Raw genomic sequence first — 22,908 nt, 5'->3', positions numbered from 1 at the left:
CATAAAATAGATAAGCAACAAGGATTTCTTGTATAGCACAAGGAACTGTATTCAATATCTTGGAAAATAATCTGAACTATATATATGTATATATAAAACTGAATCATTTTGCTGTACACCTGAAACCAACATGATATTGTAAATCAACTACACTCCAATTAAAAAAAAAAAGCATCCCCCTGCCTCCCAGCCCTGGGTGTGCACACGGAGTGTGATGGTGGCTCATCCCCACGGTTACACGCTTCTGTCCGTCTACCAGGCCCTGGGCTCAGCCTCCAGCTGCAAATCCTCCTGCAGTCACCTGGGCCGTAACAAGGTCAGCTCTAAGGAATGTGCTGTAGTTTGCCGGGTGCCTTCAGCCACAGCAAAATGGGACTGGGAGCCCCTGGTTCACTAGGGCTGAGCCCACCCCCACAGAGAGCCCATTTCAGACTCCTTGTGATCCAGAGCCCAACTAGGGAGCAAAAAATTCACCCCCAACCCCATTCCCATCAGAAGCCCTGCTCCCTCCTCTGGGAAAACCAGCACTTTATTAAAGCGGGGAGTTGGGCGTGTGGCGTGAGAGTGGGAGCTTCTTTCAGGCAAGAGCCAGGTCTTAGACTCCTTTGCATCCCAGTGTCAAGCTCAGAGCCCTGGTAGGAAAGAAGGAAGGAAAGAGGGAGGGAGGGAGGGAAGGATTACCTAGGCAGAACTATTTAAGATAGCGCCTAGGAAACCCTCCTATCTTCCAATCTCCTCCAAAACAGCCTGGCAGGTTCCACCAATATTACTGCTTTTCTTAAGGACATTTTGAAGCCTTCAGAAGCCCCAATAAAATTTGAATATTCCTGGAAATAACTCTGTGAGCTTTCTTCCAGGGAGATAAAGGGTGGTACTTGGAGTCTGGTGAAGGCAGAAGGAAGGCAGGGAGAGGGGAAGAGGCAGCGGTGACAAAGGAAGGAACACACACCGTGGCCACAGTGCGGAGGGGCCCTGTGCAGTCACTTGTGGCTACAGAGCCGACGGACAAGGCCCCAAGTGGCTTCTGAGCCATGGCTTGCTGAGTTTTGCTTGTCCTAAGCTCCTTCCTGCTCCAGCTCCTTGCTGCCCCGATCCTGAATCCCCCTCCCTTCCAGAGCAATAGGAAAGCAGGCCCTCCCTTCATGGAGGGGAAGAACCAAGCTGCATAGCGGGTGGGAGCACGGCTGGGCAGCTGGCACTGCTGTAAAGTGTCCCCGAGCCCTGCCTTCCAGCCCCTCTTCCCAGCATCCTGCCTGCCCGTGTGGATATCGGCCCAGCCCAGCCCACTGGGCCCCCAAGGACGCTGCGCTGAAACAGGCCTCCCACTTGGTCCCACCTCCGAGGGGTGGCGGGAAAGGAGGACCTGGAGGGCCTGCCCCCAGACACTCCCTGGAAACCCGGTCCCACTCAGCAGAATGAGACCTCATTAGGAGGGCCTGCTGCAAAGCGGATTAGGCATCCCGGTGAGTTCCCGTCACGCGGTTGTTATTATCAGTAGTTTTCATCATAATTCAGGACTCATAAGTAGTTCGGAACCGGTGCCCCTCTCGCCAGCTGCAGCTGCCCCAGCATCAGCTGATCAGCACCAGGCCCCCCCATACCTACATTCCCACTTCAGATCCACAAGCATGTGGATTCATCAAGGGCTCGGGCCTCTAGACCTGCCTAAAAGTGCAGGGGCGCCTCCCCTCCCCCAGAAGGGAGAATCAGCGCTGGCGGTCCTCCGGGAGGCCTCCGGAGGGGGCAGGGCCAGAGCTGGGTCTAGCAGGATGGGGACAGGGGCACCTGAATTGGGGGGTGCAGCAAAGGCAGCCAGAGGTCTCTTTCTACCTTAAGCACATGTCTCTGCTCCCCTGCCTGGTCCCTAATAGCCTGGAAGTTTCCCTGTAACTGCCCCCAAAGCAGCAAAAAGCATTCTCCTGTGAATTCTAGGGATCAAAGTGGTCTTTTCTACCCTCCCCTGAGTTCCCCCATAGACCTGGGGAGTGAGGATAATGCATCTCAGTTCCTCTTCACACCTGCTGCTGCAACGAGTCAGAGGGCAGCCCCCAGGGTCCTCCACCCTCTCCATCCTGCTCCAACCTGGAACTGTCTCCTGGGGTGTCCCCAAGCCTGGAGGACAATTCAGCCCCAGGGAGGCCCTTAGCTACTTCTCAATGCTGTCCTCGACTGGAGAAGCTCATCTCAGGGCTGGACGGGGCTGCTGTTCTCACACACAAGGACGGCCCTGCAGGTAGCGGCCCCCAGGATCCTGTCTCACCCACCCATGTTCACTCATTGGCTCCGCTGGACATCCGCTGAGGGCCTCAAGCCGAGTGCTTGCCGGGAAGGAGGACAGCAAACCCATTCATCCTCACTGAGCTCCCCGCCTGGGGAGCAGATAAGGAGCAGGGCTGGGGTGGAGGTCGTCCATTGTGTAGGAGGCACCGCTGGGAGTTCCATGGCCTTTGCCCTCAAGGAGCTTAGAGTCTCCAAGCTGACACAGTGTGATGAGGCTGAGGGCAGGGGGTGCCAGCAGGATGCAGAGTGAGCAGCTGTTGAGGGGGGGGCCCTAAGCAGTGCTAAAGAAGGGGGGGAGCAAGGGACAGAGGCGTGGCAGGCCTAACAGCCATGGATCTGGGAATTGGAGCTCAGGAAGAAGAGGAGAAGCGCTCTGCTCTAAACAGAGCCAGGCACGGTCAGATGTACATTTTAGAAAGCGACTGGCCAGAGCTGAAGGATGCTGTCCTGGAGGAGCCTGCCTTCTTCGTCTAGTGAGCGATGCCTGACAACTGCACTAAAGCAACGGAGGTGAGGCAGTGCGGAGGGGCAGAGTGGATGGATTTAAGGTGGGCGAATGGACAGGATGTGGCAACTAATGAAAGCAGGTTGTGCGTGAGAAGGAAGACAACACCCGGCTTCTGGTTTGATCGGCCGGGAGGACAGCTGAGCGATTAACAAAGGCTGGAATACGGACAAGGGGCAGGATGGTGGGGATGGTAAAGGGCTCAATTTTAAACTTGTTGACTTTGAGGGGTTTGTGGGACAAATAGGAGATGCTGAAAAACTGTTAGACGGTGTTATGGGTTTGGAAGATAACGGCAAACTGAAAGCATACAAGTACTTGAGGTCATCCAGTTTGTAAATGACAACAAGGTTAAACCCCGAGGAACGCCATCATATAATCCAAAGGAAAAGGAAGAGGAACCTGGGGAAAGTTGAATGGAATGATCAGAGATAGAAGAAAAATCAGGAGAGAAAGAGAGTGAGTGCATTAGGACTTTTCTGCATGTAACCAAAAAAGCCAATGCAAACTGGCCTAAATAATAAAAGTGATTTAAAGGTGCGTGTAATTGGAAATCCAGGGCCAACACTGGCTTCAGGTTTAGTTTGATCCAGCTGCTCAACAATGACATCAGGATTCAGTTTCTTTCTGTCTCTTGGCTCTGCCTTATGTGGGATTAGCTTTCTTCTAATGCCAATTGCCAAAAATCCTAGGTTTCATATCATCCCCTCTGAGTTCAGAGGAAAAAGACCCACACACCCAGATATCTCCCAGAGGAGCAAGAAACTTTCTTACCTGGAAAACTATCAAATTTTTCCCCACCCCTGAACCAATTTCTGTGGCTCTAATTAGCTTATATGCAAACCATTTCCCCCAGATTCAGAGCATGAGATGGACTTGATTTTCCACAAAGTGCATAGACAGAGGTGTAGAGTCCTTAAATTAAAAAAAAAAAAAAAAAAAGTATTACCAAAAAAATAGAAAGAATGGATGTTAGGGGAAAGTATTGCAGATGAGATACTTTCAAGGAGGAAGTGGTCAACAGCATCAAAAACAGAGAGATTAAGGTCACCTTTTTGAATGAGGTGGGATGGTAATAGCCATCCATCCTATGGTTATTAGGGGGGGTCCATCTAGAAATTCTTCCTGGAAATTGTGGTACCCAAAGGGAGTCAAACCATGCCTAGGCTTTGGACAGTATGTGTGAGTAGAAGTGCATATGTGTGAGTACAGGGGATCACATGGCCACAGTGAATTTTAGGAAACTCACTCTGGCCTCAGAGTGGGGTTGCAGTGAAGGAGCCAGGAGCAGGCGACAAGAGCAGGGGAGGCTCTCACAGGGACTTGGGAGGCCTCATCCGGGTGATGGTGGTGATGGTGGCCAGGGACGGAGAAGAGGATAGAGTGAGCAATATTAAAGAGGATAAGACACGGCTTCCCTGATGGCGCAGTGGTTAAGAATCCGCCTGCCAATGCAGGGGACACGGGTTCGAGCCCTGGTCGGGGAAGATCCCACATGCCACGGAGCAACTAAGCCTGTGCGCCACAACTACCGAGCCTGTGATCTAGAGCCCGCGAGCCACAACTACTGAGCCCACGTGCCACAACTACTGAAGCCCACGTGCCTACAGCCCGTGCTCTGCAACAAGAGAAGCCACTGCAATGAGAAGCCCGCGCACCACAACGAAGATCCAATGCAGCCAAAAATAAATAAATAAAACAAATAAATTTTTTTTAAAAAAAGAGAGAGGATAGGACAGCAGGACTGGAGAGTGTTTGGAAATGAAGGCTGAGGAGGGGAGGTACCCTGGATGTGAGGGCAGGACTGGACAGCCCCCGCCAGCCACCATCAAGGATGAGGGCCCTGCCAGAACTCTCCTTCCCTCCCCAGCCAGTTCATCCACTGCTGAGATGCCAGTGATGTCAGATGTGCTGCCACAGTCAGGATGACTAACTATTCACCATGGAAAGGAAATTGCATATACACGTGTGGGAAACGCTTCAGGCTCCAGCTGGCTTCACCGGTGGGGGGAGGAGGGTGAGCTCCAAGAGGAAGGAACTGAAGGGGAGAGATGCTCCCCCATTAAATTTTTTATAAAAATGCAAGTAGAAGAGAATTTTGCCCCAAGGAGCAGCTGCAGCAGAAGAACAGGATCCTAAGTCTTCATTTTGGAGGCAGCTCCCTCAGTGGCTGGTAATTTTTCTTCTGGAAGGTAAAGTGTTTGCAGTCCCTGTTCCAAGAACTTGGACCCCACGTCCTTTTTTTTTTTTTTTTCCCCCAGACTTTGGCTTTGGTCGAATAGGCGATGCTGGAATCCTTTCTGCAGGAGACCGGACCCAGTTGCACTCTTGGCCACGCTTCCTTGGCCCTGGCTCCAGTTTGGGGGGAAAGGGAGAGGGCTGGGGGACTGATGGAGTGGAGAACACACAAGGGGATGACGGAGGAGGGATGGACCGCTCTTCCCAACAGCCCCTGGAAGGAAGGACAGGAAGGAGAGTCTTGGCAAAACAGCTAATCCCCTGCCTCTGTTTTCTCGCTCAGCATCCTCAGGCCTGAACTTCTTGCCCTCGTCTGACTCTAGGGGAGGAAGAGGTGGAGGAGCTGCGGACAAGCATGTTTCCAAGACCCACTCCACCAAAACACAAGCCACCAATCTGGAAAACACAGCCCCTGGCTCACCACAGCCGCACCTGCCTCCGCCCACACAAGTGAGGCGACTCCGTTTGTGTCTCCAGGATGTGGTCCACATCCAACCCTGACGTCCAAGGAAAGAAGACCGGGAGCTGCAGTTGGCTGGAGGATGTCTACACTCAATGCTTTGGCCTTCTCTGCCCCAAAGCAGCAGGAGAATCTGGAAAGAGTCAAACTAGAGGTCCCGGTTACTATTTTCAGAAGATGCTCAAGGAAATCTCTTCTTCAATCTAAAAACCTCTCCACCCAATCACCAGGAAGGCCACAAGGTCAAAAGCGGCCTTTTGGCTCATACTCCGCCCCTTCTTCCCCCTCACTGAGCACCAAGAATAACTTCCTGCTGGGGGTGAGGTGGGTAAAAAAAGATTTAATTACAGTTTCTGTTTCTGACCTCACTCCCCCACCCCAGGGGCCGCCATGCTGCCCTGCCTGGCTGTGGTGTCAATGAAAGGGCACCGCGGGCCAAGACACCACCCAGACAGAGCCTGGGAGCAGGAGGGTCATCTATCTCCAAGGCCAAGCTCGCTCATTCTCACAGCAATCCCTGAGCAATCTCTGGTAATACCAGAACATTTGGTCTTGGGGTATCTTCTTCAGATGCCTAAGGCAGGATGGAAGGGGCTTCTAAGTCTTTGAAAGAGATGGTAGTTTTCCCCTGGATATCTCTAGGCCAGCATCGCCTTCTCCTCCAGTTTCCAAATCCCACCCCTTACCCCCCTACCCGCACCCTGACCACATCCTTGCTGCTCTGTGGCTGTCCATCAGGACTGCTTCCTGCTAAGTGCTTTCTCACACGCAGTTCTCAACAGCATGAAATGGGGCCTCGTATTGTGTGGCCTGCCCTCCATTGTTGACAAGCCCGGGTAACACGCCTCTCTGGACCCTCCACCCTCACCTCCGGCTTCCAATGGAAACTTTTTAAAAGTCCAGTATTCACCAAGCAAACATTTTGCAAGTCGTTCTCTGCCCATGGCCAGCCCTTAGCTATCCTCTTAAACTCTGACAAGCAGGTGAGGAGGGCCTTTCTCCCCACAAAGCCCCCTAAACTCCTCACTGTTTGAACCTGGGCATCAGATGTTTCTGAAAAATGAAGGCTGATCCAGGAGGGGCATCTATGGCGCTGTGTGAAAGCTATCTTTCTGATTTGGGACCTCACCCACTGGGATTCCGTTAACAGCCTTTGTTGTCCAAGAATGTGTGTTAGGAATCCCTCCAGGAGGTAGGATGGGTGATTAAAATGAAGAAGAGAATAAAAGCTTTTAGACATGGTCCCTCCGTGCCAAGAACCGCTCCGGAGGCTTACAAGCGTTCGCAGGCCCATCAAAGGGAAGCCGGGGCCGATAACGCTGTTTGTTGACTCGGTGAAATACTACATCTCAGGGTTATTGCCATTGAAAACATCTCCTCTATCTGGGATCTTTTCTACACCAAGCACACAATTGCTTCATTCATCTCCTCAGAGGAATGTGTCACCAAATCCACAAGCTGCCTCTGCCAGCAGGCGGGTTGGGACACCCACCTGCCCAGCCTTCGCCCACTGGGATGAGACAAGGATGCGGTTAATAAAACCCAGATTCTCTCCCACCCTGCGGGCACCACGCTCCTGCCTCCCCCGACCTAGCCCAGCCCGCCTCACCGTCAGAAAGAACCAAAGCAAGGGGAGAGGGATGGGAGCAGGAATTTGGTCTCAGTCAACGTTCAGGGAGCTTCACATACACATACGATGTACTCCTCTGCCCAAGAAAGGAAATCTAACCTCACAGTGTGCCCTCTATGTGCCAGACATATGCTATGTCACACGACTGATCTTTACAACGACCCAGTGAGGCTGGTCTTTCACGGAGGAGAAAGTTGCCCAAGATCACCGTGGCAAGAGTAAGACTCGAAAGCAACTCCCACCCCTGATGGGAAGAATGTGGGCAAACCATTGAGAATCTGAGCTCTGTGTCACCTGCCTGTTTACTGCGGGTAGTAATGGTACCTCCGCACCCCACCTCCCAGCCCTGTGCAGAGGGGAATCGTGCATAAGTCTAAGTGCGCTGTAACCTGGAAAGCACTAGCCAAACGTCAACGGGCTGTGACTTCCTCGAGGGCGGCGGGGTGTCCTGCTTCTTCTCCGTGTCCCGGTACCCAGATCACCCTCTATGGATGTCGGGTGGGATGAAGCAGTGCCCACATCACGGGCCACGGGGAGCAGGGAGAGACCTCCCCATGGTGCGGTGGGGTGTAGAGATAGATTGGGGCTGGAGAGGTGGCAGGGAAGCCAGGCTTCACGTGGCGGACCCCCCCGAGGGAAGATTAAGCACATGCTCTGTTCTGGGAGTGGGAAGCGGGTCAGGGGACCCTCCCCCCCACAAGGCTAGTCAGTCAGATCAGCAAAATCTGCTGAGGTCTTACAGGAAGAGCCATGTGACCCTGTCAGAAGAGGTGAGAGCTGAACCGATGCCCGAAGCACTCTCACTCTGACGGAACAGTGGGGCAGGCAGAGGGGTGATGCCTGCCTGATGCCACCTTAAAGAAGCCCTGCAGCTCCTAACAGAAAGGCAGCCCCTGCCGCCCGGGTTTGACTCATCTAAGAGCAAAAAGCAGCTGCTCTGGGCAGGTTTTAGTTGGGGGGAGGGGGGTCCCCACAGACCCAGGTCAGCCTTGTAGGGAGGGGGCTCCTGCCAGAGACCCCAACATCACCATCACCTCCCACCTCTGGGGACGCCCCCTCTGCCCCCTGCGAGAGAGGCTGAATCCCCAGGGCACTTCTCTGTGCCTATTAGGGCACTGACTGCTTTCTGAGTTTTGCTGCAGGCCCTGCGGTCCTGTCTCTTCCTTGTGGAACCGAGGGCGGGGCCCTTATGCCTCCTGTGTCCTCTCAGCAGCTCCCACGGGGCCCCGCCTGGCGAGTGTGCGCCACGGACAGCCGTGAAGATGAAGGTGGGTTCAGGTGAGGAAGGGGATGAGCGCAGAGGAAGGTCGGAATTGCCCGCTTATCCCATCGCCCCCTGCCCTGCCCGCCCACCGCCCACCCCAGGCCCCGACATGGCCCCCCGGGGTGCCAGGCCCATTTCAGGCCTGCCCCCCTCTCCCCAGGCCCCCAGGTCCCCAGGTCAGCCGGGGGTGAGCCCGAGCGCCGCCTCCCCGCCCCGGCAGGAAGCGCTGCCGCGGCTTCACCGCATCTGCTTCACTGCCATAATTGAGCCCCGCTCTCTGGAGTGATTTGGGTGTCGAAAATACGCCGAGGCTGTAAAGGAAGGCGGTAGGAAGCTCTGTCTCCTGTTTTCCTGCTCAACCAGAGGAAGACGAAATGTACTACCACGGGCTCCCCAGTCTGCAAAACCGCGTCTGATTTCAGAGGAGATTTGCAACAGGCATTAGCGCGGGCCAGTGCTGGGGGGCCGGGCTCCAGGCGCTCCCTCCCGCCCGGCCTCCTCCTCCGCAGCTGGGGCTTAACCGGCGGGGGACCTGACGACCAGGTGCCTGACAAGCCCTGGTGTTCAATAGTAGCTGCTCCGGCTCCTCCCCAGGAGAATCTGGGGGGAATTTTCCACTGCCCAGTTCAACGGAGCTCTCACTTGCCCTGACTGGTCACAGTGAGGAGAGCAGGAAGGTGGGGAGCCCGCACGGAACACCCCCCCCCCATCCTACAGCATCCGTGCGCGTCCCGAGTAGGTTTTGTTTGTTTTCCCTGGGCCCCAGCCCCCCCTCACTATCCCCTGGTCCTGGAATGCCAGGGTGTGTGAAGGTGCTGTTGGTGGGAACAAGGCACCCTTTTGGGTAAGAACGAGAGGATCAAGGCCCGGGTTTCAGGGAGCAGGGACAAAAGCCAGTGCGTCGCCTCCCTCGCTAAGACACCCGGTGTGGGTGGATGCTCCGTCCCTCTCTCCCTCCCAGCCTCCCAGCCTCCCTGCCTCCCAGCCTCCCTGCCTCCCAGCCTCCCAGCCTCCCTGCCTCTCTGCCTCTCTGCCTCCCAGCCTCCCTGCCTCCCAGCCTCCCTGCCTCCCTGCCTCCCAGCCTCCCAGCCTCCCTGCCTCCCAGCCTCCCAGCCTCCCAGCCTCCCTGCCTCCCAGCCTCCCAGCCTCCCTGCCTCCCTGCCTCTGCTCCTCCCCCTCCCCGGAACCGCTCCCACCCCCAGCCCTGAGCCGCTGATGCCCTCTGGGTTCTGTTTTCATTCCAGGCTGTGGATCCGGTCGTGGGAAGCAGGTAGGAAACCATGATTCTGGAGGTTAAATGAAGAATTATATTTAGTGCTCACAGAAAGCCAAATATTGGGTTAGCAGCCAGAAATGGAGAGGGAAAAAACCCAAAGCAAACAGCAGAGGAAAGAAATTCCTACCAAACAAGGTCCCTATTCATTCTTCCAATCCCAGGTGCAGGGGCCTGCAAGGGTGAGACCCGCTGAATGTAAGCAGCCCATCCTGTGTTTGTGGCTACGGACAAACGCGTGGACCCCAGACTTTGATGAGCCCCCAAACTCTGATCCCTTACTGCCTGTCCCCATGGGACGCAGGGACTCTCAGCCCTGCCCACAAAGGTTGTCCATATCCCCACTGGCAGATATGGGTACCCCCATATCTTGGGTACCCCCAAGCTCACTGTGTTGGCCCCAAAGCCCTTTGGGAGCCGGGGGTGGGGTGAGGAGGGGGAGAGCAAAGTGAAATGTCCCTGGTTTGACCTCGAATGAGTGACTTAACCTCCCTGAGCCTCACGTATGGAATGCGGGGTTGGATTATGATTTCACAGCTCCTAACATTCTATTATTCTGTTTCTGCCTAAAATAAATAATAAGAGTAAGAGCGTGAACAAGACCGTGACAGCAGTACCTATCTGCTTCCATCAGAGCTTAGGGCGCGGCCCAGACATAACGTGCTGTGTTTCAGCCTATATTCCCCACACCCGTTGGGGAACCTAACCCTAACCCCGGGCTTCGACCCTCCGCAGAGTGAACTTCTGGGATCTGAGCTGACTCCGCTGGACTCCAGTGATGTTTCTGGAACCTGCTCTGACTGCTGTGAAGTCAGATAACAGCCTGGGCCGGGCGAGGACTGGAGCCTCAGGAAGAGGTTGAGAGTAGGTGGGAGAGAGAAGGGACAGAAGGAGGAGCCATCGCAGACCCCTCCCAGTCCCCTCCCCCCCCAAGCCAGCATCGTCTGTGGGATCACGGAGAAGGCAGTTTATCCTCCTAACTCCAAGGCTCATTTGTATCCAGCCTCTGGATTTTCTAATTATCTTCGCCTCCTATGGATTTCTCCCGCAGGGGAGACCGACGGTAGGAGGCTGGATCCCAGGTAATGAAGGACCTTTAAAAGCAAAGTTGCTAGTCAGGGGGCAAAGGACTGAATTCTGACCAACCAGGAAGGAAAGACTGCTCCTAGGTCTATCTGTTTGTCTCTATGTGTCTCTATTTATTTCGCAAATGCTTGACTCTCTCTGCCTCCCATGCCTTAGTTTTCTCTAAGGGGCCCAAGCTTCTGGCAGAATCCAGGCAGCAGCACAACCTGTGGGCAGGAAACGCCAGCCTGAGAACTAGCATTTCCTGTACACTGATGAACGCTCACTCCAAAGAGCTCAGCCTGAGGGCATACCTGTCTACTAGCTCATCCCCCACCCATCCCCGTCTTCCCAGGTTCCAGCCCTCATCAGCAGGGACTCAGAAACAGGTGTCTGTCTGGTGAGTCAGGACCAGAACCTCGGGAGAGGACACACAGAGCCACCCACTGACAAAATGGTGAAATAAAATGAACTCCCACAAACCTGCCACTTCTTTTGCATGCCTTAAGCTCAGCAAATTACACCACCTTCCACCAGTCTCCCAGAAACTAAAAATCATCCTTGCCATCCATCCAATCCGCCACCTCCTATTTATCTCCCAAATTTATCTCTGCAATCTCACCAGCCCCACTACAATGGTATTGGGAGGATAAAGGGACAAAAGATTATCTGCATGTGGTGAGAAGGAAGGGAGAGAGCCCTAAAGCCTTATTGTCCATGGAGGGAAGTCTATCAATAATACCTAGAGCTGAAAAATAAAGAGACAGGAATAGAAGCATATCATTTAGCGATATAGAGGTAAACGCCAAAAAAATCAGAAGAGTTGAAAAACGTTGCCTCTGGAGAAGGGGAAAGGAGAGGCAGGGAGTAGGGGTCCACTGTTTTTCATAACAAGACTTACAGAACTACTTAACTTTTTCATTTATATGTATGTATGATTTCAAGCAACGATGAAACAACAACAAAAAAGATAAGAGCAGAAAGTACCTAACAAAAACCCAAAGAAACAACAGAAAGGATCAATGTAAAATGCTGGTCCTTGAAAGAAAATTATAAACCAGACAAATCTCTAGCACACCTGACCATTAAAAAAGAAAGAAAGAAAGATCCACTAACAAACAAAATTAGGAATAAAAAAAGTACAGTCTCCACCTACACAGAAGATTTTCAAATACAGTGAATGACTTTGTGTATTTGAAAACTCAGACGAAATGGATAATTTTCTAGAAATAAATAAATTACCAAAGTTGGTGCAAAAATAACTAGAAAGCCTAAATAAACTATTAAAAATTTTAAATTGATAATCAGAGGTCTCTCACCCTAAAAGATATCTGGCTCAGATGGTTTTAGAAGCTCATTTTCTTAAACTTTAAGGCACAAGAAAATTCTTAAACAAATGTCATCCTCCCAAATCCTCGTTCTGATAAAATTTTTGCAGGACACAGGATCACCCACCTATAGGCTATGTTTCCCATCCTCCCTTGCAACTAGGCGTGGCCATATGACTAAATTCCCACCTTTAATTATGAGCAGAAGTGGTTGGCTACTTCTCCACCACTTGCTGTATTAGTTCCCTAGGGCTGCTGTGACAAAGTACCACAAACTGGATGACTTAAGCAACAGAAATGTATTCTCTCACAGTAGAAGGAAGCTAGAAGTCCGAGATCAAGGAGTCATTGCAGTTGGTTCCTTCTGAGGGTTATGAGGGAAAATCTGTTCCATCCCTCTCTCCTAACTTCTGATAGTTTACTGGAAATCTGTGGTATTCCTTGGCCAATCTCTGTCTTCATGTTCACGTGGCATTCTCCCTGTATCACTTCATCTCAACTGCAACCCCTTTATTAGTTTGCTCAATTATATCTGCAATGACACTGGTTCCAAATAAGGTCACATTCTGAAGTACTGAGGGTTAGAACTTCAACATATGAATTTCAGGAACACAATACTTGCTTAAAAGGTAATCGCTTGTCCTCCACTTTCTTATTTTCCCCTTCCCATCAGCTGGAACACAGACACAGAACTGAGCCACCTTTGACCACATAGATGAAGACAGATACCTTAGGAGATGACAGAAACATAAAATGGAAAACCCCTGGGTCGCCACATGACTACACGGAGGAGATCTGCCCCACCAGCCTGGACCATTCATTTCCAGACTGTGAGTGAGAAAGAGACTTCCATCTTATTTAAGCAACTGTATTTGTGTGGCTTTTTTGTCATAGGAGCTTAGCTTTTACCCCAACAAATACAGCTACTCAACTTACTTTATAAGAATCTTAACTTTAATACCAAAACCCAGTAAGCACAGAATAAACAGAAAAAAATTTAGAAGCATATCATTTATAATCATAGATGCAGATATAGAAATGCTAACAAATTAAATTCTAGGAAATATATATTAAAAATAAAGCATGACCTAGTTGTGTTTGTCTCAGTAATTCAAAACTGGAATGGTTCAACAGAAAATCTATTAAAGTTTGCTAATTTAACAGATTAAAAGAGAAAAAACCCACTTATTTAGCACAATAGATTCTGAAAAAATATTTACTGAAGTTCAATACTCATACAATTGGGTACACAAACAAAGAGTGCATAGTTAATAATGGGAAGGATTTCTTGTTAAATTTGTTTGGTAATAGCACTACAGTTATTTTTCTTTTTTAAAGAATTCTTATCTTTTAGGGATAGACACTAAAATGTTTACAGATAACATGGTGTAATGTCTGACATTTGTTTCAAATGACACAGAATGGGGAGAAGTTAGCAGAGTATGGATAAAACAAGATTGACCATGCGCCAGCAGTTATTGAGGCTGTGTAATGCATAGACAGAGGTTTATTATACTAGTCTGTGTGTTTTTATATGTTTAATTTTCCTATAAGGAAGAGTTAAGAACATTCAAACTCATTCATGACTTTAAAAGAAAGTAGGAAGAGAAGTCAATGTCCTTAACCTGACAAAAGTCATCTATCAAACTTAGAGGAAAAATCACTTTTGTAGGGAAACTTAAAAGCATTGCCATTAAGTTCAAGAACTAGACAAAGCTGCCTGTTGTTGCTGCTTCTACCCAACTACTAGAGGTCCTAGCCTACGCAAGAAAAGAAAGAAGAGAAAGAAGATATGTAAGTATTGGGGGTTGGGGGAAGAGACAAAACTATCCCTATGTACAGATAATATGATAGTATATAGAAAATCCAAAAAAACCTGACAAACTATTAAAACTAATAGTAGAGCTCAGCAAGGAAATCTAATTTTTTAAAAACATGATATTCACAGTAACAACAAAAATGATCCAGTATCCAGGAATATTTCTAATAAAAGATTTGTTTTCTGAAGAAAATTATAAAACATTATTAAAAACGTAAGAGGAGACTTGAATAAATGGATAGGTATATCATGTTTATGGAGAGGAGGACTCACTCTTGTAAAGATATCAATTATCCCAGACAATATATTAATTCAATGCAATGCCAATCAAAATCCCAACCAGATTTTTCTTGTAACTTGACAGTCTTATCCTAAAATCCATGTGAAAGATCAAGTGTCAAGAAAAGCTAAACAATTTTGAAAAGCAAGGTGAGAGAACATCTTCTAAATCCGTGATAGTTATTTCAATAAGATAACTGAGTAGGAATAGACAATCAGACCAATGAAATAGAATAAAGAGCTCAGAAACCCACATATCTTTGGAAATTTGATATAAGACAGAGGAGATATCCCTAAACATCAGTAGGGAAAGAATGAATTATTTGGTAAATGGTAATAGGGCACTGGTTATTCACCTGGAAAAAAAATTAGATGTCTACTTCACACCATATAGAACACATAAATTCCAGGCGTTCAAAAGACATAAATATAAAAAAGAAAAATTTTGAATTTTCGGAAAAAAATGTAAGAGGAAACAAGAAAACACAGTAGGATACCTTTATGACCTCAGTATTGAAAAGGAGTACTTAAATAGAAAATAAAAGCCTGACCCATAAAGGAAATGATTGATAAATCTGACTATAATAAGATGTAAAGCTTCATTAAAGAAGAGAAAACCTCTAAAAATTTGAAGACCAGAACTAGGAAAAGATATGTGCAGCACACACAATAAGAGTTTAGGGCTTCCCTGGTGGCACAGTGGTTGAGAATCTGCCTGCTAATGCAGGGGACATGGGTTCGAGCCCTGGTCTGGGAAGATCCCACATGCCACGGAGCGACTGAGTCCATGAGCCACAACTACTGAGCTTGCGCGTCTGGAGCCTGTGCTCCGCAACAAGAGAGGCCACGATAGTGAGAGGCCCGTGCACCGTGATGAAGAGTGGCCCCCACTTGCCGCAACTAGAGAAAGCCCTAGCACAGAAACGAAGACCCAACATAGCAATCAATCAATCAATCAATTAATCAATAAAATAAATCTTTAAAAAAAAAAAAAAGAGTTTAGGGAATTCCCTGGTGGTCCAGTGGTTAGGACTCGCATTTTCACTGCTGAGGGCACGTGTTCAATCCCTGGCAGGGAACTGAGATCCCACAAGCTGCGTAGCGTGGCCAAAAAAAAAAGAAAGAAAGAAAGAAAAAGAGTTTAATAAACTAACACAACATTGTACATTAACTATACTTCAATTTTTAAAAAAATAGTTTAATATCAGTATTTTATCCATACTTTATAAGGACCTCTTAAAGATCAGTTTAAGAGAGGTTCCATTTCCAGTGGATGGAGTAAGCATGCCCTGCCTGCCTCCGCCATTGAATGCAACCACAAATCCCACACAGATTGTGTGGGGCAGTTAGCTCTCCAAGGACACTGAAAAGTAAGTGATAATAGGCTGATGGGAGAAGGATGCCAGAATTCAAAGTTCTACCCAGTCAGTGGTGAGGGTACCTACTTTTCCCCTTTGATATCACCTGACCTGAAGGAAACCCGAAACCCAGAAGTACATACCAGATGAGGACAGAAAGAGCTCCCAGGGAAACCTTTTCCTAGTCTGTAGAAGGGGAAAAGGGTCAGAAAGGGTTCAGTATTTTTGTTGTTGCTGTTCTCTTTTTTAGCTCTCTCCCACTCCAATCGCCAGGTATTACCAAAGTGATGGCATGATATTGGCAAGTGCCAAAGCCCTGAGGGACACATAGGAGCGGTGGTCTCCAGAATGGGGGGCAAATTTCCTGTTTTTTACTCTCTGATTTGAATGACTGAAGATTTCTCATCAGATACCATAGAGGCCAGAAGCAGGAGAAACAACATTTTTCAAGTGCTAAAAGGAAAAAAACTGAACCAAGAATTCTATATCCAATTCAACACAATGCTTATCAAAGTTTCAACTGTATTTTTTGTCAAATAGACAAGCCGACCCTAAAATTCATACAGAATTACAAGGGACCTTTAATAGCCAAATCAATTTTGAAAAAGAGGAATAGGGACTTTCCTTGTGGTCTAATGGCAAAGAATCTGCCTTACAATGCAGGGGACGCAGGTTGGATCCCTGGTCAGGGAACTAAGATCCCACGTGCCACGGGGCAACTAAGCCTGCGTGCCACAACTACTGAGCTTGGGCACCTCAACTAGAGCCCACATGCCACAAACTACAGAACCCACGCACTCTGGAACCCACACACTACAACTACAGAGCCCATGTTCCCTGGAGCCTGTGCACCACAACTAGAGAAGAGAAAACCCACATGCCACAACTAGAGAGAAGCCCACACACCACAACAAAGAACCTGCCCGCTGCAACAAAAGATCCCACGTGCCGCAACTAGGGCCCAACACAGCCAAAACTAAATTAAATAAATAAATAAATAAATAATAAATCTTTAAAAAAAAAAAGAAAAAGAGGAATGAAGTTGCAGGACTCATACTTCCCACTTTCAAAACTTACTACAAAGCTACAGTAATCAAAAAAGTGTAGTACTCAACAGACGAATGGAAAAAGATGTGATACACACACACATACACACACACACACACACACACACACACACAATGGAATATTACTCAGCCATAAAAAAGAATGAAATAATACCATTTGCAGCAACATGGATGGACCTAGATATAATCATACTAAGTGAAGTAAGTCAGAAAGAGGAAGACAAATATCATATGATATCACTTATATGTGGAATCAAAAAAAATGATACAAATGAACTTATTTACAAAACAGGAATAAACTCACAGACATAGAAAACAAACTTATTGAAGGGAAGGGGGGGGGTGTAAATTAGGAATTTGGAATTAACAGATACATAATACTATATATAAAATAGGTAAACAGCAAGGACCTACTATATAGCACAGGGAGCTATATTCAGTATCTTGTAACAAACTATAATGGAAAAGAATCTGAAAATATATATACTCTTTATTATATATATTCTACATAATATATATTATATATTATATATACATATACATATATATAACTGAATCACTTTGCGGTACACCTGAAACATTGTAAATCAATTATATTTCAATTAAAAAAAAGAACAGTGTAGTACTGGCATAAGGATAAACATACAGATCAAGGGAATAGAACTGAGAGTCCAGAAATAAACCCATTTATCTATAGTCAATTGATTGTTGACAAGGGTGTCAAGACTGTTGCATGGAGGAAAGAATAGTCTTCAACAAATAGTACTGGAACAACTAGATAACCAAAAATACAAAAGACTGAAATTGGGATCTTACCTCACATTATATACAAAAAATAACTCAAAATAGATCAAAGACCCAACTACAAGAGTTAACACAATAAATCTCCAGAATAAAATATAGATGTAGCTCTCTGTGATCTTAAATTTGGTAATAAAGTCTTAGATATGACACAAAAGGCATAAGCAACAAAATAAGAAATAGATAAATTGGACTTAATCAAAATTTTAAACTTCTTTAAATCAAAAGACACTATCAAGGAAATGAAAAGACAATCTACAGAATAGGAGAAAATATTTATATATCATATATCTAGTATCTATGATATATAAAGAACTCTTACAACTCAACAACAAAAAGACAAATAAACCAATTCAAAAATGGACAAAAGACTTGGACAGATATTTATTTAAAGAAGATATACAAATGGCCAATAAGCACATGAAAAGATACTCAACATCATTAGTTATTAGGAAAATACAAATTGAAAAACAGTGAGATACCACTTCACATCCATTGGGTTGGCTATAATAAAATAAAATAAACAGGAAATAACAAGTGTTAGTAAGGATGTGGAAAAATTGGAGCCCTCATACTTTGCTGGTGGGAATATATAATGGTGCAGCCACTGTGGAAAACATTTTGGCAGCTTCTCAAAAAGTTAAACATAGAATTATTTTATGACCTAGCAATTCTATTCCTAGATCTATATCCAAGAGAATTGAAAACAGGTGTTCACACAAAAACTTGTACACAGATGTTCATAGCAGCATTATTCATAATAGCTGAGAAGTGAAAACAACCCAAATGTCTGTCGACTGATGAATGGAAAAACAAAATGTGAAATATCCATACAATGGAACATTATCTAATCATGGGAAAGAATGAAATATTGATACAAGCTACAACGTGGATAAACCTTGAAAACGTTGTGCCAAGTGAAAGAAGCCAAACATAAAAGTCACATATTGTATGACTCCATTTATATGAAATGTCCAGAATAGGTAAATCCATTAAGACAGAAAGTAGATTAGTGGGAACGGGGAGAGGGAGAAATAGGGAGAAACTGCTTAATGAGTGGAATTTCTTTTTTGGGGTAATGAAGATGTTTTGGAGGTAGATACTGGTGATGGTTGAGCAACATTACGAATGTACTAAAAGCCACTAAATTGTGCAGTTTAAAATGGTTTAAATGGTAGATTATCTATCACATGAATTTTACCTCAGTTTTTTAAAAAGCATTCTAAATCCAGTGAAAATATTCTTCAAGAATGAGAGTGAAATAAAGAATAAATAAAAGAAAACTAAGAATAAATAAAAGAAAACTAAGATAATTTGTCATCAGCAGACTTGTTCTAAAATAAATACTAAAGGGATTTCCTTGGCAGTCCAGTGGTTAAAACGCCACACTTCCAGTGCAGGGTGCGCAGGTTCGATTCCTGGTCGGGGAACTAAGACCCCAGATGCCACACAACCAAAAATAAATAAAAATAAAATAAATGCTAAAGAAAATTCTTCAAGCTAGGAGGAAAATGATACCTAAAAGAAACTTAGGGCATCAGGAATGAAGAAAGAGAAAAATGGTAAATAGAATAGAGTATTTGTCTCCTCTTAAGTTCTTTAAAATATGTATGACACTTGAAAGCAAAAATTATAACATGGTTCAGTGAATTTCTGGTGTACATAGATGTGATACACATGACAACTATAAGATGAAGGGAGAGGGTAAAGGAACCTATAGGGTGGTAAGATTTCTACATGTTACATGAAGCGGTAAAATATTAAATATATATTATAATCCCTGGAGAAACCACTGAAAACAATTATTTAAAACTATGCAAAGAGACATAGTTAAAAGCTCAACAGATAAACTGGAATACAAAATACTAAAAATGTTGACCTAGTTTTAAACATATCAATACACATATGAAATAAAAGTTGTCTAAAAAGACAGGGATTGTCAGATTCAATTTAAAATGAAACAAACAACAAGATCCAACTATTTGCTGTCTACAATTTTGTGGTATATGTACGTTAAAAGTAAAACAATGGAAAAAGAAATACCGTGCAAACACTAATCAAAAGAAAGGTGAAGTGGCTGTATTAATGTTAGATGAAAGAGACTGCATAGCAAGGATAATTTCCAAGAATAAAGAGGAGCAATATACAATAATTAAAGAATCAATTCACCAAGAAGATGTAACAATTTTAAATGTGTATGCACTTAGCAAAAGAGCTTCAAAATACATGCAGCAAATGCTGATAGAATTGAGAGAATTAGACAAATCCACAATTATAATTGGAGACTTCAACACTCCTCTCTCAGTAATTGATAAACAAGCCAACAGAAAATCAGCAAATATATAGAAGAACTGAACTATTCCATCTAGCAACTGATCCAATTGATATTTACAGAACACTCCACCCAACAAGAAGAGAATACATTCTTCTCAAATGCACATATATATTTGACTATGATAGATCATATCTAGAGTCATAAAACAATACATATAATAGACTTGAAATCATACAAAGTATGTTCTCTGACCATAATGGAATTAAACTAGTAATCAATAACAGAAAGATAACTGGAAAAACTCCAAACACTTGGAAATTAAACAACATAATAATCCATGGGTCAAAGAGGAAGTCTTGAGGGAAATTAAAAAATACTTTGACCTGAATGAAAACACTACATATCAGAATTTGTGGGATGCAGCTAAAGCCATGCTTAGAGGGAAATGTATACTGTTAAATGCTTCTATTAATAATTGAAATGAAGGAAGATCTCAAGGCAATATTCTAAACTCCCATATTAAGAAAGTAGAAAAAGAAGAGCAAAGTAAACCCAAAACAATTAGAATGAAGGAAAGAATAAAGACAAAAAAGAAACCAATGAAATTAAAATCAAAAACAATAGAGAACATCAAGGATGAAACTCAAAGCTGATTCTTTGAAAATTGCAATAAAAGTGGATAAATCTCTAGCTAGAGTAACAAAAAAGGGGGTGGAGCAGAAGAGAAGACACAAATTACAGTCCTCCATCGTTATCTGGGAGGGATTTGTTTCAAGACTCACCTCAGATACCAAACTCTATGGATGCTCAAGTCCCTTATATAAAATGGCAAAGTACAGTAAGCTCTCTGAATCCATGGGTTCCACATCTGCCAATAGGGAGGGCGGACCATACCAACTTCTGGAGTAAAAGAAAGGATCCCCCTATAGACCCCACAGAAATTAAAAGAATAATAAGAGAATACTAGGAACAATTCTACATGAATAAATTTGACAATTTAGATAGAATGAACCAATTCCTTGAAAGCCACAAATTAACAAAGTTTACCTAAGAAGAGATAGATGACCCAAATAGTCCTGTATCTATTAAAGACACTGAATTTATAGTTTAAAGTATTCTCATAGTTTCTTTTAATTTCACTGGTTTCTTTTTTTTAACATGTGTTAAAACTTAGAACTGCAAAACCCCCTCCTCGAAAAATTCAATTTTACTCTGATTTTTAAAATCAATTAAGAAAAAAACCAAATGAATAAACATCAAAGTGGACGTAAGTAAGTAGGAAATTCACACAAGAAACAAAGAAAAACTATAAAGATGTTCAACTTCCCTAGTAATCAGAGAATGCAATTAAAATGACAGTAAGAAGTCATTTGGTACCCAGAGTTTGATCACAGCAAGTACTGGGAAGATGCAGAACCACAGGGCTGTCACTTACTTCTGGTAGGAATACAGCTGGCCAATCCCTTTGGAGAGGAATTTCACAAGATAAAGCTAAAAACGGTCCTGCCTTTCCCCACAGCAATGCCCCTTCTAAAATTATCAATGGAGTGCAAAAAAGAACATGCCAAGAAAATTCATTGCAGCATTGTCTGTAAAAATATTTTATGCAAAATATTTCTTAAGCCAGAGATTTATACATGGCGCATTATTCATATGATGTAATACTATACGATATTTTAAATGCTATTTGATAATATGCTGTTTTAAATAAATGACCTGAGAACTATGGAATCAACATAGATAAAAATCTCAAAGATAGACTGTGGAATGCAAAAGCAAGCTGTAAAATGACACTATGTATGTAAAGTTTGAAAACATGCAAAACAATGTTATATATGGGTACATGCAAATGCTTTAATAGTATAAAAATATGCCTTGGAAATGTAAACACAAATTCAGGGCAGGTATTACCTCAGGGTATAGAGAGGAATGTGTCCAGTGTAGAATACACAAGTGGACTTCAACTGCACCTATAATTGCTTTTCTTTCTTTTTTTCTTTTTCTTTTTTTTTTTTTTTTTTGACCACGCCTCATGGCCTGCGAGATCCCAGTTCCCCAACCAGGGATTGAACCCAGGCCCTTGGCAGTGAAAGCATGGAGTCCCAACCACTGGGCCGCCAGGGAATTCCCTCTTTTCTTTTCTTTTTTTAAGAAATACTACGCAAGCAAGGCAAAATACTGAAATTCAATGGAGATGGCTGATGGGATTCATGGGATTTCATTACGTTATTCTTTGTATTTTTCTAGATATTTGAAGTATTTCCTAATGGAAATGATAATCACCACTGCACACAGTAATGCATCCTAGCGGCTAGTCTCCTTAGCCATGAGCACTGCGGCTCGGTTGCCCAGGCTCCGATGCCACCTGTACTTCTCTCTGGTTGCGGGACTTAAGAAAATTACTTAACTTCTCTGGGCCTCAGTCTCCTTAACTATAAAATAAGGATAATATTAGGACTTTCCTTACAGTATTTTTGTGAGGGTTACATGAGATAAAATGTAAGATGCTTAGTATAATGTCAGGCACATAGCAAATATAATTTGTATTAGTTTTTTTAATTATATTTTTTCCTCAACCTTTGAAACTCAACTATCAACTCTGTGCCACCATCCCCAACACTGCCTTCATGTCAAATCCATCTATCAACCCTGGACTAAGGAGAACTGGGCACTCCATTCTGACTGTTCACTTTGCTCACCTGTGTAGCTTAGCTATTTGTTTTGCCTGTCTTCCTGACCTTTGTATCCCAAATGTCTGGCAATGGTAGGAATACGAGAATCATTATGGATGCCTAAAAGAACGAAACAAACAAATGAACGTGAATATCCCTCCTGTCTCCAAATAAACCCACTAGTGTTTTCTCTCCCTACCCCCTCCTCTTCCCAAGGGCCCTGGACCTTTACAGACCAGCTCAAATCCCTCTAATCACAGAAGAAATACTTAAGGGTCAGTACTCTGAACACACACTCTTCTTGATCGTAAAAGAAACCCATGTGTAGAAGACAAGTTTAAAACAGAAAAAGAGTCTCTAATGGTGGAATTTCAGACCCTAAGGGGCACACCACACACACACACACACACACACACACACACACACACACACACACACCATCTATCTCTGCTCAGAGAGGAACTATCTCAAGCAGTAAGAAATATTGAAAGATAATGTGGGAACAGAACTCTCAGAAAAAAAAAAGTTGTGAATGTTATCTTGAAAAGTTGCGGTGAGTCACACTTAAAAAGAAAAAAAAAAACACAAATCATA

At 45.0% G+C, this 22,908-nt stretch overlaps 1 long non-coding RNA gene across 1 annotated transcript; it reads left to right on the top strand.

Moving 5' to 3' along the window:
* Window positions 1–9,619: 9,619 nt before the first annotated feature.
* LOC309619542 lies at window positions 9,620–14,818 on the top strand. The gene is made up of 3 exons (XR_014239021.1): window positions 9,620–9,647; window positions 10,386–12,873; window positions 13,716–14,818. It is a non-coding gene; the product is annotated as an uncharacterized lncRNA (long non-coding RNA).
* Window positions 14,819–22,908: the final 8,090 nt, after the last annotated feature.

This window comes from Balaenoptera borealis (assembly GCF_965194805.1).
Source record: "Balaenoptera borealis genome assembly, chromosome: 21".
Classification (NCBI taxonomy): domain Eukaryota; kingdom Metazoa; phylum Chordata; class Mammalia; order Artiodactyla; family Balaenopteridae; genus Balaenoptera; species Balaenoptera borealis.
Note: the sequence above shows the minus strand (reverse complement) of the source record. Positions and strands in the feature narration are given on the sequence as shown.